We start from the raw sequence: 16,727 nt of genomic DNA, 5'->3' as shown, positions 1-16,727 counted from the left end.
ATACAGTGGTTGACTGACAGACCATCACTGTCATCCTTAGAGTCATACCATTGATGTGGCTAAAATGCCACTGTGACAATATTAGGAGTTAGTTCACTGATGCAAACAGCTGACGGTGCTAATTCTACAGTTGAGCACCATTAAACCACGACAGAAGAGAGAGTGCAATGACATGGCGTAATTTAAAGAGCTCCAGTCAAAATGCAAACTAATGAATATGAAGTGGAAAACATGATGGAAATATGGCATCTCTGTTTATTTAATTTATTAATTAAAGTGCCCGACTACAGCGTCAACTGGTGATCAGACATTTTCCGATGTCCTCCAGTTAAAGTGAGGTGGTATTGGTGGTATTGGTGGTAGTGGTGGTGTATGTGTGTGTGTGTGTGTGTGTGTGTGTGCGTGTGTGTGTGCGTGTGCGTGTGTATATTTATAATTATAATTAAGAATCTTTAGATACATTATATGCCAATATTAAATCAATCTGTTTTAAATGCACAACAATTGTATTTCAAACGAGTATTAAGTTAGAAAACACAACATTAGCCTGATTTAATGTGACTGTTGGTATAAACCACACCCACTTCTGGTCTCCTATCTAGAGACAGACAGACAGACCATTTTGTTGGTTTAACAGAGAGCCAGCACAAACCAAAAAATGTGTCACTGTCGTCATGTCCCTTCAGACAGGCAACAGGGCATGTCTCTGCCTTATTTGAAGCCATAGTTCCCTTTTATATGGATTTAGGAACTCTCCCATTATCCACTTATCCTCTAATACGTGTGTGAAGCCAGGTATGTACTCAGTCTAATCTGTGGCCTTGTTTAAATAGCCTGTGTTAAATCCATGCACAGAACCTTTTGATTTCTGTCATTAATGGATGCTTATGCTGTTGGAGAGAACTCTGTACCTGATGAAAAGTCATTTATGCTCAGAAGAGCCTTTTACATTCTGCTGATCTCTTAACGATTGTCCAGCCAGAAAGACAACAGGTCGTTGAAGATGTGAAAAAAGCTTTCCAAATCCTGAACAAAGGTTGTTTAAAGTTTTTGAAAGCGCAACAATCCTAAACTAAGAGCAGTATTAACCACTCAAATACCGGGATTTCTTTTTTAAACAATATGTTCATAAGCTCTTTGTTATAAAATATATCCTGAAATTTCAGTCTTCACTTCCTCTCTCATTCAACGCTCTCATTCCCTGTCTGTTAATACATTGCATCAAACTGCATTTGTGACTAGTCATAAACACTCAAAAGGCTTTTAAAGACTTTCTGTAAAGCAAAAGGGAGAGAGTTTCATGTTAGTCTGGTTAAAGTTCAAGAAAGTTTTCTGAAAACTTTGAACAAACAATTGTTATAATTTCAAAATACTCTTTCCCACAGTTTGGCATTTATATGGGCCGTCTAACACTTGTTTGAAGACATCCTCAAAAAGGCTCAAGATTGAAGGGTCACTTCATTCAAATCACAGAAACACATTTTCCCAGTTGCCCCGAGCGCTGTCCAGTCATGCACATCATTTGGATTTTGTGGTGGTCAAAGCAATTATATGTGACATTCGAGACAATGTCTCTGTTATTCTGGGTAATACAACTCTTGTTTCTGACTACCTACTCTACGCAACAATGTATTGATCAGAATCATTTTAATATTTGATGACAAGCTCTGTAAATACTTTCATGGGAATTATTAATGACACTGTGGCGCCCTCCTGATTTTCCAACTGTATTACCCTGCTTTAAGCTAAGCTATGCAACTTCTAAAAGCACAGAAGTACACTCTTCCTCATGAAAACAAAAGCTGGATTTCTAAGCAACACAGTTAATGTACCACACCCACCCTGCTGCCAACGGCACATTTTCTAATACTTTCATTGTTGCAATGTGATGTCCTCACTAAAATCAGTGTACTCTGATTGCCCAGCTGACAAAATCGGCATGAGAGAAGAGAGAAGCTCTCAACGTGCTGAAATGTTCGTCTAGCTTTCAACTATAGTTGAAAGCTAGTTCGCAGACTTTTGTTTACCAGGTTTTGGCTCTCAGGCCACATCTGTGTCTCATCTGTCTTACCCTCTGATTACTGCGGGTTATAACTGCAGGCTGAGAAGAAGATCTGCAGGCACTACTAAGGGCGGCAAAAATACTGCACATTTTTGGGGTAAAGAAGTGGAATGCATGTTGACATAGACTCATTGTCAGTATTCTCTTAAAAAGACATTTTAAGCAGCAGAGAACTCTTTGCAGTCAATAAGCAAATAAAATAAAGTGTGAATTCTCTATTAATGAAAACCTCTAAGTGCCATTATTCATTTACATTATTTTATTTTTTTTTAATTTATTTATTTTTTACTTTCAGCATGGAGAGCCTGAACCAATTTCGTAATAACGTACTAGCTGCTGAATTGATGTAATGTAAATATATAAATGCAGGAAACAGCATTTACACACTTACATCTGACCACCAGCATTTTTGAAACCAAACCAAACCAAGCCACCTTTGACCATAATTTTTAAATGGCTGGGTACAACCACTTCCCAGATATGTAATATCCATTTTCCCAAGCCACGAGGTAGGTATACGCAAAGGTTCCAAGGGAAAAACAGACATACCGTGGGTGGCAGTGAGTCACTTCATTATTTGCCTGCCACCATAAAATCTAAAAAGAACAAGGGGGAAGTTGATCACAACAAACATGTCAGAGGAAATGTAACCACCATCCACCAGAGCGTTGAGTCTGACAGGTAAGATCAGCAGAGGGTCAGCAGACTGAGGAGAAAGTGACAAATGCAGGAATAATACAAGAGCAACCTGATCCAACAATAAAATGATGGAGGAAGCAAAGCAACAGCTGGTTTTTGGACAGACTCGGAGATGGCGTCTGTTTGAATCGACCAGTAACTTCCAACATTGGTCTCTGCTCTGCATTGTTTACCATGTTGTTTAATTTTTCCTGATGGGACGGCATTTGGACGACTGCTGCAAAGTAAACTAATGTTACTGTAGCTTAAGTAACACTACGCTAAACAAACTACCTCTGAGTGTAGCATAACCTGGTTCATAATGTTACAGTGGTTGTTAGCTGAACAGTTTGTTCTTCAGCTGGTTATCAGCAGCTACATGTGAGCAGCCATCAGACTGATGTTTCCCCAGTGCATAAAGATGATGTGGATCGTAACTCATGAAGTGCCTAATGACATAGTTTGAGTCATCACACCTGCTTTCGTGTTGCTAGTCACTCAGTGGGTTTTTGGTGAGTAGTTCCAGCGCACAACTGGTATGTGTTCAGATATTTTCAGCCACAGTAAACAGATCAGTCATATGCATGACAAGGGATGAACAGTGAAATGGGAGGTACAGACTGACACCTCTCCGCTCTGTCCTGGTTTTGTGTTGGAGTGGGTGTCCCATGCACTCCAAAAGCCCTGAGTTGCCTCAGCAGATTATTATTAAGGTGAACACAGATATTTTTAGGATTCCACCATCTCAGTGTCCGTTCCCTGGGTCAGCTCTCAGTACTCCCTGTCTCAGGGCTGCAGTAGGGGTATCACGCTCCCCTTCCTCACTCAGTACAGACGAGTGAAGTCGAGAGCTGTGTTAGTTTCTTCATCTTTCTCCCATTACTATTCCCTCTGTTTCAGGTAATCACTGTCCATAAAGGACTGCAAACTTGTTAATATATTGATTTTTTTCTATGTTACTATGGTGTTATGTGAAAGAAAGGTAGGTTTTGGACCGGTATGTTTTTGAAACACCTGGCTAAATTCGCCAATGTGTAAGTTAGCTGCCCATCCAATCCGTCTTTACAGATGAATGTGAAAACAGCCTTCTATTGCATATACAATCTTCTGCACAGTGAAGCTCAAACATTCAATTGTAAGAACAAGAAGAAAAGTATATTTTCTTCGAGTGGAGGGGACTTTAATCTAATCACTGTTACACACATATGTTTGTGCCTTAAGTACTTATTTTAGAACTGTAACAGCTGAGTTCACATGGTAATTTAGAAAATGTTTAAGGGATACACTAGTAATGGTAACTGTGGTCCTGAGAGTGTGTTAGTACTCAGGAAAATGTATGTTTTCTTTCCAATGTTGAAAATATGACTCAATACAGACGAGTGAAAGCTGCATCTCTTGTTGCTATTCTCCCTGCCTCAGTGCACAGCAGTGGTAGCAGAGGCAGCTGTTACTGCTGCTCAGCAAAAGCTACATAGTCTCACTTTTAAGGTTCTACTTATGTTTCAAATCCAAATTCCGCCTTACAAGAATTTGACTGCAAAGCCTCCGTGGTTAAATTCTATTTTTATTAATGACAGCAATTTTTAGACCTTTGATCCACTGACCGATTTTAGCCTTAATATATACTGTAAATATATTAATAGGCTTTTATAGCTCTTCTCTGCCCCAGTCATGTCTGTAATAGCTGAGGTTTGGACTGGAAAGACTCAGGATGAGCACGATTTTAAATGTACTTGTAAAATGTGATGGGCTATTACTTTAACCCTGACAGTGGTGAAGATCTTGTATTTTCTCTGCTGTGCCTTATACAATGCACAGCGAGTGTATTTTTAGCACATGGCGCTGACATGCATACTGAGAAACCTCACTCCCCAAATGACTTTGTAAACAAGATGTGAGGGCAGTGCCAGTAACATAATTCGTATAGGAATAAGTGTCAGGGTGCAGTTATTGCATTATTTAGAGTGCCATAAAGAGCCAGGCTATTGATTTGAGAGCAGAAGCAGCTCTGCAGTTATTTCTGTCAACGTCACCCTCATTAAACTGATGTATGGCACCTGCTATTCTCCTTTCTGCCTCTCCTGCTTCTGTTCTCTGTCGCTCTTTCACTCACTTTTTTTATGCACTCTGTCTGGCTAGATTTCTGTTCGGGCAAAAAAAAAAAAAAAAAAAGCAAGGAACACACTTGTTGCCATTAACAGCCATTTAAACTGTGAGTGTTGGATCATTGTTGAAAGATATACGATCACCTTTCACTGTTCTACCTATCTCTCCTTAAACATGCAGTATGGACACCATTACTGAACAGCTTATTGTAAAAACAATTGTAAAATGGCAAGACTAAGAATCTACCGCTATGTTAGCAGCTCTGTAAACCTCTGTATAGGCACGATGCTCTGAAATGAATGTTACCATCTCAGTTTAACCTGTTAGCATGCTAGTTTTGCAGTTTGATCATTCAAGTCTCAGATGAATGAGGGGGTGCTCACTTGGGGGACCAGCATTTGTATCAGATTGTCCTCGGACCCCCTGGCCTGCCCTTGGCGGTGCCTCTGGCAGCTCCTTTTCCTGGTTTGGACCAGTCAGTCTTGAGCAGAACCAAATCTTTGCAAGAGTGAGTTTTGAAAAGAACTGCTCATAGTAGTTCCTTGTTGCTTTGCAGGAAAAATGTTTTGTGTTGTGTGTTGTCAGACAAATAGGCCGATACCAGATTGAACAGAGTAGCAACTATGTTAAATTTGTTTTGTTTAGTTTTCATGTCCTGAAACCTCCCACCAAGTGCTGGAAGGAGGTTTCACGCTCACCAGCATATTCAGATGTCATAGCAGGCTTTTGTTCTTGCAGAGTATCAAAAGACACAGTATTTCCTCTTTCTGGTTGTACTCGTTGTCACAGCTTTAATTTCGCTTCAAATGATTTCATATTTGAAAGCAGAGAAGAAGCTGGCTGGAGCTTGAGGGTCAGCTCTGAGAAGTACTTGGTAATGTCCACCATGAAGGCCAAATCACACAGACACTTTCTTTGACTGAGTTTCCACGTCAGGTTTTCCTTCCCCTCCATGAATTATTCCACACAAACACTTTGTCTGGTGTTAGCAGGTCTGCAGCAGCAACAACGCACTCCTTCACAAATTCTCTTTCTGAATGAATTTTCATCTTATTAGCTTGCTCACAACAGAAGTTAACACTGTCTCTGTCAGAATGCGGTCTTTGTGAAAGCTGCTTGCTAGACAGCCAAACTTCAAGATGTTTCCATGTTTCAAGCTATAATGCATGTAGAAGTTGGTCTTTTTCATCACTGCAAGTGAATCCACACAAACTAAATTAGGATGGCTAACCTTTTACTTTAACAAAATAAATAAATAAACATTTGTCAATTTATCTAGTGCTACACACTGCATCTACTTAGGTTTTGTTGACAGTCGGCATGATGCGTTGATGCGACGTCAGTGCTGTGTGTGTTGCATTCAGAGACCACTCAGAAGAACGTGTTATTTTACTGTTTTATGTCATTTTCTCTGTTGCTGAAAAAAGTAATTCAGCTTTTTAGTATTTATGAATTGCCTCACAGGCTGGATCAAGTGGTTCTGGTATACGGCCCTGAGATCAGAGGTTCCCCATCCCCGGTTTAGACCAAGTAAATTTAATGGTTAATTGTTGATATTGGAGAGCCTCACAATTTCGCCTGTCAAACTGTAGACTAACTGAACTCTGTGCAAGAAAGATGTGGGTCAGTTCACAAAAGGAAGCAAATCCATCTCAGTCTGACCACACCTGACACCTGCAATAATGGATTTTTTTGTCCACAGCAGAAAGAAGTTGTGAACACAACATTGATATGTCATCACTTTTTAAGTTGATATGGTGAATTTCTTAGCAAAGAATTATGTGTTTGCGTGTACTTGGTGAATGTTAGCCCAATATTCACTCTTGTAGCTCCAAAAATGTCTGTCCTTTTAGCTGCTAAATGCTCCACTAAGTTCACCAGCCAGTCTCTAACTGGGTCGTATACAGTGGGTTTTTAGAGCGTATTCTCTGAAAACAGCTGCCTGCTACTGCTGTGAAAGACACTATGAGAGCAGTGAGAGTGAACCAAAACAGTACAGTTACATCTGGACAGTTAAACAATGAACTGAAACACACTTAGCTTTAGGAAGCCAAGGGGAGCAGCAGATTCAGCTGATTATTATTCATCACTACAAGAGACACTGTCACATTGTTTTCATATTGCCATTTGATACATAGTTAGCATAAAAATATCCATTATAACTGCTTTGAGGTGACGGTGAAGCCATGTCTCCAGTTACGGCACTCTTGGTAGGATTCTGTGTGTGGTACAGACTCAGCCAATCAGATACGGCAACATTGTGCCACTTGGAATCTACAGTCAATCAAAGAGTGCAGAGGAGACATCGACTGAACGACAAGCAGATCGACATTTTGACTCATGATCAACTTCCCTCAAGCTCCTGTCTGAAGATTTAAGGGGATGTATTGGCAGATGGTGGAAGAAATTAAATATGATATTCACAAGTATGTAAGTATGTTAGTGTGTAATCTCCTGAAAATAAGAATCATTGTGTTGCATTACCTTATAAGCTCTTTATATCGAGGATGTGGGTCCTCTTCCACGTAGTCTGCCATTTTGCACCACCATGTTTCTGCAGTGCCCCAGAACGGACAAACTGAACACTGGCTTTAGGAAGTGCCTGTTGCATTTTTCATGTTTTTAGCAGCCACAGCCATACATATATACATAGACACAGGAGTTCAGCGAAGGAAAGATAACCACCTACTTTTTGAACTTTACATCGAAGTGTGTCCCTGGTAGCTGTGGATGAATTAAACCAGATGAGCCAGGTGAAGAAGACTTGTAATGTCTCTCCAGCATGCTGCACTATTCTGTGTCTACTAACTTGTTTTGTCTCTCGGTGCTTCATATGTTTGGACCCTGTTCCTGCTTTATTTTCTTCTGTGACTGTTGATGGATTAGATTTTCACAAGCCTTTCTTCAGTCAAGTTCTTTGAGTTTCTTTTAGTTTGAGTTTAATACTGCGTTTTCCAGCTAAAAGAAGTTGACCTTGTCTCTGTCACTTTGAAACATTGCATTTGAAAATCCATTTTCTTGAACTTCGTCACATGTTTTACAAAAACATGAAAGATCTTGATCTAGATTCTTCTTTGTGTTCATCTACATTGTCATGTGCTTGTTTATTGATACATTGCCCATAACTGTTTTTGGCATTTTATATCCATTGCGAGCACTTTCATGAATTAAAATCCTGCTGTTTACAGTATTTTGAAATTGAAGGACACACACTACAGAGGTTGTGTAGTGTAGTGTCATGTTTGGCTTCTTCCATTAAATTTCCACTTCATTTAAGTTTGTTCTGATAAATATTTGAAACAAACTTTTAACATGACTCCTTTTCTCCAGGGTTTAGTTTGTGAGTGATCCTTTCTCGGTCTTGTGCAGCCTCACAGGTTGTATATTTGCTCGTTCTTTTCATTCTCTTTGATTTTCTTTAACTCTGTTTTTATCTGCAGCTTTTGAAGCCCACTGGTAAAACTTATTTTGGTTTTATACTACCATATCAATAATTTGATACTGATATGGACACTGACAGACAGCCAAGAGAAAAATGGTTGAGAGGATAAGAGTGTGTGCTGAGCTATGAAGAGGTCAGAAGCAGATTCTGTGCCTGGGTTATAGATGTTGTGATCATCCATCATCTCCGTAAAGAGCAGCAGAGAGAACATCAGGTCAGTCATTTTGTCTAACAACCACCAAAAGGTTGTCTACATGAGGACCTGCTCGGCAGAGCAAAGACATCATAATTCCACAAAAATGTACAAATAGTCAAGCATATTCTGGGCTGTGGAAGACTTGATTTGTGCTAACTGCATTTAAAAAAAATGTAGATTTATGAGACTCTTGTGTTTGAATGACACAAATCACATCTTCAGTAGTCTGAACAAACTTTTTTTTTTAACTAATAGCTACGCAAAATTAAACATGCATAATAAAAATAATGTGCAAAAATTCAAGGTTGCACTCATAAATATTTATATATTAACAATGGATCAAATGACAGCGTAATCTTAAAAGGGTCATAAACCTCAAATCACAAACCACAAAATCACTCTTGTTACTCTCATCAGTCCCATTTCCAGCCCCAACAGGGAGCTGAAAATATTCAAAAAACCCAGTGTACGCTACCTGCTTAGCAGCAAACAGCAGCCAGAAACAGCCAGAAACTGGCAAAGCATTTAGCATCTTAAGAGCTAGAACAGAGTTAAAGAGAGTGAATATTGTACTTGCATTCATCAGGTGCGACTTGAAATGAATGATAATGTTGCTCCGTAACTGCTAGATATAGAAATATTTGTTTACGTTGCATAGCATTTATAAGATGATCAAATTTCCAAAATCGTCCATTAATTTGAATATAAAATTCAAAATTCCTCTTCAGGATCCCAGGAAGCAAGAAAAAAACAAACAAAGAAAACCTTTCAAAATATGATGTCTCCACAGGTGATGGAGTTGGACAATACTTTGTTTCTGTAGAATGGTTGAAGTATGAATTACAGACTTTTTGGCTCGTTGCCCATTGGTTGGCAAGCTAAGCAATGATCACTCTCAGGACGGACTGGACCTCGAACTAGAGAGTAACATCCAATGCTCATGTGGTCTGAATTCATTAATATTCTGTGAGACAGCTGTGGCCTATGGGCTGCCAGCTCATGATCACTGAGTTATGGGCTGGATCCACATGGACTTGTCATTTGGTCTGGATGCAGACTTGTCTGCACCATGAGAAGCCCTGGTGTACACTCTATATGCTATAAACTTACCATGTCCAGTCTGCCACTAAGAAATGGAACTTCATGGCAAGTATTTAAGTCAAGACAGATGTATAGATAAGCTAAGAATACTTTTAGAAATATCTGGCTACACTGTTTGGAGGCTGTGCTGTCTGCCCGAGGAGGTGTTACTAAATACCGACTGACATGGTGCTTGAACATTTGGCCCCATTTACTGGTCTATTTATTTCTTTTTTCCAATCTGTTTAGCAAATAAAACGTAATTGCAGACTGAAATTTGCACATTCCTGCTCATGTCTCTTGACTCAAAATATCTCCAGACTATCCAACTGCCTAATAAAATAATTCCTTTCATGGACGTCTTAACTGAAGGCAGAGAGAGTTGCTGAGAGTTACGCGAACAAGTGACAGAGCTTGCCTGGTTCTCTTCAAAGTTCTGAAATATGCCTCTCAACACCTTTAAAGCTCTATGCTACTACTACTACTACTAATAATAATAATAATAATAGTAATGATAATAATAATAATTTTCCATTTCTTTTTGAGTTCAAATGAAACACAGAAGCTACAACATATCAATTAATGACTAGTAGAGGTGTTGGTAGGTGTATTTTGAACTTTTAGTCAGACTAGTTGTGTCCCCCTACTTCCAGTTAAACTAGGTTAACCTTACTCTAGCTGCATATAAAGAACAGACATGAGAGTCAATTCTCTCATCTCTCTGACAGGAAGCGAATAAGTGCCCTTATTGTTACCTCAATACAGTAAATAGCTTTCAATTGATCGCTTCTTAAAATGAAGCTAAAAGTCATCTGTCTGTGTTTACTGCATGGCTTATGTGATTCCTCCTGTTTTTCATCTCCATCTGTCCATCCACAGCCTTGGTACTGCGGATGATGAGACCCTCCCTTAAAGGAAACTGACTGAACAATGACAGAGGCTGTTTGTACTGTTACACTGTACTGTTTTAAAAAAAATGATTTTCAGGAAAAGGCACTAAAATAATTAATACATTAAAATATTTATCTGTCAGTATAAGTTTTATAGAAGAGGGCAAGTTTGTTTACACACATATTCCTGATGTGAAAATCACTTAATTCACGATAAAATAGATGGACAGTTATTGCAGTAAAATTCAGATGTTTAAGACACTGCAATGCCTGATGGAGCTGAGGCCAGGTGTGTTCATCTGGATCATGAGAACAGGAACTTGTTGACATTGCCAGGCTTATGACTGCTCTCCTGTGGCAGTAAATCCAGTTTCTTCCGCTAAACTCACACAGGGGGCGATAATATTCTTTCCCTTCAGAGGGAATGAGGATAGTTATTCTCTCTTTCAGACACACAAAGACAAAGACACACACACACACACACACACACACACACACACACACACACACATAGAAGTAATCCTGCCTCATCTGGTAAAACAAAGACTTTGGTCTTTTTCCATAAACATAAAGAGCTAATCTGAGATCTGAGTAAATATAGTAGAAGGAGATTTCTGCTGGAAATTTATGCATGTGCCTCAAAGAAATTTACAACAAAGATACCAACATTTTAAAGCTTTATAAAGAGTTTTTTTTTGTTGTTTTTTTTTTCATATTAGTAGAGTAGTAGACTAAAATGTAAAAAGTCAGCGCACATAACAGGTGAAAAAACAAGGAAAGAATCATAGCTGGAAAACAGAAAAACAGATATGTAGCAGAGGCAAAGAGCCAAGAGTCTTATCATGTGGCTTTCCTTCAGTTTCAGAGGCAAAATGAATAAAATGACAATCACGCAGAAGTAGGTTCAAAATAACAAGACCAAGAGATGACAGTCATGCTAGGCCCGATGTTAGGAACAGTAATGCTTTGAGCTAAATGCTAATGTCAACATGCTAACACGCTCATAGTGAAAATGACTCAATATCTTTTTTTAGGGTGTTAGCATGCTAACATGCAGTAATTAGCACTACACACAAAGTACAACTGAGGAGAATGTCACTAGTTTTTCAAGTACTTGGTCATGAATCAAAAATATTGGACAAATCCAAATTCTGACACAATGATGGTGTTAGATGAAAATCAGGGGATCAGCAAATGGGATTACAAATCATCCTGAGGGGAGCATGAGTGTCGGAACCAAATTTAATGGGCAATTCATCCAAAGACATTTCTGAATCTGAACAAAAAATATGTCAAGCTGCCAATATACACAGAATCCGACTGCGTTGTGTTCCAGCTCCACCACAGCCTCCGAAGATGATCCTCTGCCATTCTAGCTTGTGTGTGTGTGTGTGTGTGTGTGTGTGTGTGTGTGTGTGTGTGTGTGTGTGTGTGTGTGTGTGTGTGTTCACAAGCTCTGTGTCCAGAGTGTCTTCAAATATAGTTGTTCTCATTTACATGCTTTTCCGTTTCTGTTATCAGACACTGGTACAACTATGCAATTTGACTGCAGCTCATAATTTCATGTTGTCATTACATTACAAGGCTGCTGAGTTGCAGATAAAATTATTATTTCACAACCATGATATCGTCAGACAAAATAAACAAAAATACAGGTTAATGACAGCAGCTGTGCTCTAGTGACATTTAAAATGAGCACTGATGGAGAAGGTTGTCAAAAAAAAAAAAAAAAGGTTCTCATACATCCACAAAGCATCTGTTACCATCTCAATGACCTGTAAATGTATATTTATGTCTGTGAAACATGAAAAATGTCAGCAAAACACTCGAAACAATATAACAAAGGTAGCTCCAGAAAGACAAATGCTCTCCTCCTGAGATGGAACTGTGATGGAATGGGCAAAATGATGCATCAGGATGCTGTGAACATTTGAGGAAAAGTCAAGCATCACCCAAGTTATCCAGTCCCCCAGATGATTCATCCTCCTCTGGCATTTCATGGCATGTCATTAAATATTTGTCAAGATATTTCAGTATGTGGTGGACAGACTGGTGGACAAAATGTCTCCAGCAATGAAGATAATTCTTAACATTGTTTTAAAAAAAATCTCTGGGGTAAAGTTTTCAGAATGATTAGGAATTGAATTATAGATTGCGAGACCTCAGTAAGATCCAAATTGGACATTTGCAAAGCTTGCAATAGCACTGCGTGAAAATACATGTCTAAAGAAAGTGCATGAAAGGAACTAAAAGTGAAAGTTTATTAAACTGGACCATTTTAGATATTGTGATAATTTATGTGTCATATGTAAAGAGTACAGTAGCTAATGGTGGATTTCTCCATGGCCTGTTTCTTTTTTAGCACTGAGACTGTCTTGCTGTGGTAACTGATAGTGTCTAGCCACTTGAGCCTCGACCACCAGCTGCTGAGCCTCAGCATGGGCCAGTCACCATGGGAGCATCGATTCAGCCTGCTGTTTTATGAATAGAGCGCTTTGTTCCACAGGATTTCCATTTTCTTCCCCTCAGAGGAAAATAGGTGTCGATCAATACTTTATGCAAGCAGAGACATCTTGTATTGACCATCAAGTAACAGTGAAGGTGAAAAACAGTCATTGTCAAAGGAGCTTTTGCAGCTGTGAGTCATATGAAGCTAAAATCCATTCATTTAGTGTCATATGGCAGCTTTGTTAAACTTGCAGGACAGTAGAGGGCACATCATTTATCTGAGGACCAACTGCAGGCCAGAGGTCAGCCATCCCTCAGCTGATCATCTTTGCTGGTTCTAATTATCAATGACAAATCCAACTAGAGGAGATGGACCTGTGTCTGACAGCCATGTCCAATTTAGTTTTCACCACCAGTATCTTATAATATGTGGGAATATAAAGCGGCAAACTAACTTCATTAATAGATTGGAAAATATGTGTAGTATCACTCATCCATGACAACTTTGTCAGCTGACAAACATAATCTAAATTTTCATATACTGGTGAAAGTAGAGATAAGGAAATGACAACAAGCATAACAGACTGAAAGACCACTCACTCAAGCAAACCTGACCCCGAATACACCTTCGTGTCTTTTTATTGGGACAATGAAAGCACACAAGAACTGAAATTAAGAAACTCTAGTGTCCATACAAACTCCTCAAATTTGTATTAAATATGTTGAAAACAATGTTTTCAACAAAGGACGGTTAAACAAGGAATGCTATGCTAGACATAAGATGTGAAATAAATAAACCACATCATCGTGTACTGCTATAGATATATTAAGGAATTAGACTTTAGCAGAAGGCACAAATCAGGGGCATTTTTTTTAAATCTTACCAAATGACAGCGATACAGGAGAGTCACCATTCAGCTCACTGACTACGGCTTTAACACAAATGGACACTGCTATCCATAAGTACAGAGGTAATGCTGTGACAGTGAAATGGAACCAGTAAGACTGGAACCAGCAATAGAAAGCAGACTCACAATCCTTTGAGCAGATGAAGCATCCAGTTGACTTCCCTATTTTGTGAAATTAGATTTTTAAATGTCTTTTTTTAATTCCATATTTTTCTCTAAATCCACATGGTACTGGGAAGTCATGTCTTCAAACCTATACCAATATGACAGAGGGCAGAGGGATATGCTATGCAGTCTTGCTCAGACAGCAGCTGGCCAACACAAGACCACCACACATTCATTCACTACCATACATAAAGATTCTATCAGAAAAAAAAAGATGTGGATGATATGTTATGTTATTACAAAGGGGAAATGTGGCAGTGAGCATGTGAGCAGAGGGCTGAACTTGACACTCGTTGCCAGTGTCTGCCACATGGTCCTACAGCATTTTCATCAAGCCGGAGAACATTTACAGAATGCTGAGCCGGATCTGACCAACACATGCCATCATATTTCTCTTTCAGAGAATTTGTGTTTATAGCTTCTTGAGGACAGTTTGATGATTTCAGGCTTTGGCAAACACAATGGCAGTGAGTGTGAATCTCAGTCTTAAAACAAGCAACTGCCTTCAAAATGAGATTGAAACTGTGGACTAAGTGTTCTCTAAATAAAGCACTCAGTCGCCAAAAGACCGAAAATACATCCAGGACTGTCAGTGTGCTTCTCTGTACAGTGTGTATGCAGCACACATCCTGTACTTTGTAATATATTCACTAAAAACTGTTTTATCGTTGAAATGAATGTACCAGAGTTTGAATCAGCTGACCCTTGGCGCTGCTCCTCCGGCTTTGTTCTCTGCCGTATTGATTAGAAAATGTTTTCTTACCAAGTTGTTTTTACACGGCATGTGAAATTATGGGATGTTTTTCATTCATTTTATGTTCAAATTCATGTTATATTTTCCAGTCAACAGTGCACATCCAATTTTCACAATTATTTGCCCTTAGTGGGAATAATAACATGTTCTTGACAGTTATGGCCACTATCCAGTCTGTTGAATTACGCATTAATTAAATTAGACTTAACTTTCCACCTACATTGTCTGATTTCCATTGAACTGGGGTTTGAGAGCAGTTGAATTTGGGATTGAGCATCAAATCCACTTCAGATTCAAATCCTTTCAAATCCCTTAGCAAATCTAATTAGGTTTAGCTTTCAACATGCAGGTAACTTCAGTGAGTACATTTACATGATGCCATTAGCTAGATATTTTCTCCACTCATGGTTGGAGAGCTGTTACACAGTGATGTTTCTTTGGCTGAGACACCAACTTGCAGATAACATTTTAACAAAACAACTTCCAAAAGTTTCCTGTTAGCAGTTACAGCCTTATTGTCTATAACATATCTACAGCAGATCTGAAGTAGCACAGCTGATATCTGTCATCTGAACCAGCAAAAGTGATGGTCGGTCACAGCTAAAGATGACAAACCTGCTACTTAAAGCAAAAGCAATATAGAAAAGACAGAGAGATAAAATATAAAGAGCTTTATTAGAGAGTAGTTACATTAGCGGCAGAGATTAGGGAATCCTTTTAGGTATCAACGCGGAACAGACTCAAAATTGGAAAAGCAATCCAAAGCAATCGAACACCTGAATTGATAATGCTTGTGAACTGATGCTGCTGTGCTAAGACCTAACTGCCTGGTTTTTGGGTTGGTTTCTCCCATCATGGACTACATTTGGCCAGTAATTTGTGCACTACACGTGGCATGATAGTCATTTGTTTTGCAGAGTGTTGCTGTAAGATTAAATTTAGTCTATATTCTGAGAAACTGCAGCATTATGCAGTCAAGATGTTACGTTGGGAGCAGAATTTAAGATTACAGAAACCTGCGAAGACGGGACAGCACACACATAATGATTCCGTCCAACAGCATGCACAGATTTGTTTTTAGTGTTGGCAGAATGGGCTAATGAACAACTGAGTAAATGCAGCAGACGACACACTGGGCAATCATTAGAGTCACATTGCCAGGCAACCGCTGAAATTCTTTGAGAACACAAATTCTCATGGGCTGAGATATGAAAACAGAAATGAACATTCAATAGTTACTCTCACACTCAGGACAGATAGCATAAGTTCTCTTCTGATTACCATCTTTGGCAAGTTTTTTGTCTTCAGTATTTTTTGGCTCAAAAATGGAAGATAAACTGTCCCGATTCCCTTTGTAATTATCAAACACGTTGAAAATAATTGTAACCTACACTGGGAATCTACTGGATATAAAGATGACCAATTACAATCCTATAACAGACACACACAAGAGAACTGAAAAAATGTGTGACAATTACTTAGTCAATTGACAGCAAATTGTTTGGCAGCATCAACTAATTTTTTAAGTTAATTTTAAAGCAAAAAGCTTACTGTCCTCTGATTCTTGCAAATGTAAGATTTCTCTGTTTTATATCATACAGCCTCAGTTGCTGCATCAAATTCAGAATAAACATATATTTACAAAAATCAATGAAGCTGATGAGATCAAACATTAAATAAATTGTCTTTGTACTCTTTTCAAAGGAGTATATGGCAAAAAGGATTAGCAAATGATCACATTCTGTCTTATGTTTTCTAAAGCATTGCAACCTTTTAGAAATTGTAAGAAAAGAAAAATATTTTTCTGGTTTTGGAGGAAAATAAAGACATTCAACAATATCATGTTTTGTAGACTAAACAATAAAACAAAACAAAACAACAGATTAATTCATAATAAAAACACTTGCAGCCCTGCACCACACAATGTATGATTTAATCTCCTGACCGTACACATCAGCTGACCCACACCGGAACAGACTTGGTCCAACTTGACCAGTC

The 16,727-nt window shown here is 38.8% G+C and overlaps 1 protein-coding gene across 1 annotated transcript in view; it reads right to left on the bottom strand.

Moving 5' to 3' along the window:
• The window catches only part of tsnare1 (T-SNARE Domain Containing 1), a 188,729-nt gene that overhangs the window by 13,853 nt on the left and 158,149 nt on the right, over nt 1–16,727 (bottom strand). The window lies entirely within an intron of this gene.

Source organism: Chaetodon auriga, chromosome 8 (assembly GCF_051107435.1).
Source record: "Chaetodon auriga isolate fChaAug3 chromosome 8, fChaAug3.hap1, whole genome shotgun sequence".
Taxonomy (NCBI): domain Eukaryota; kingdom Metazoa; phylum Chordata; class Actinopteri; order Chaetodontiformes; family Chaetodontidae; genus Chaetodon; species Chaetodon auriga.
This window is presented reverse-complemented; position numbering and strand designations above follow the sequence as displayed.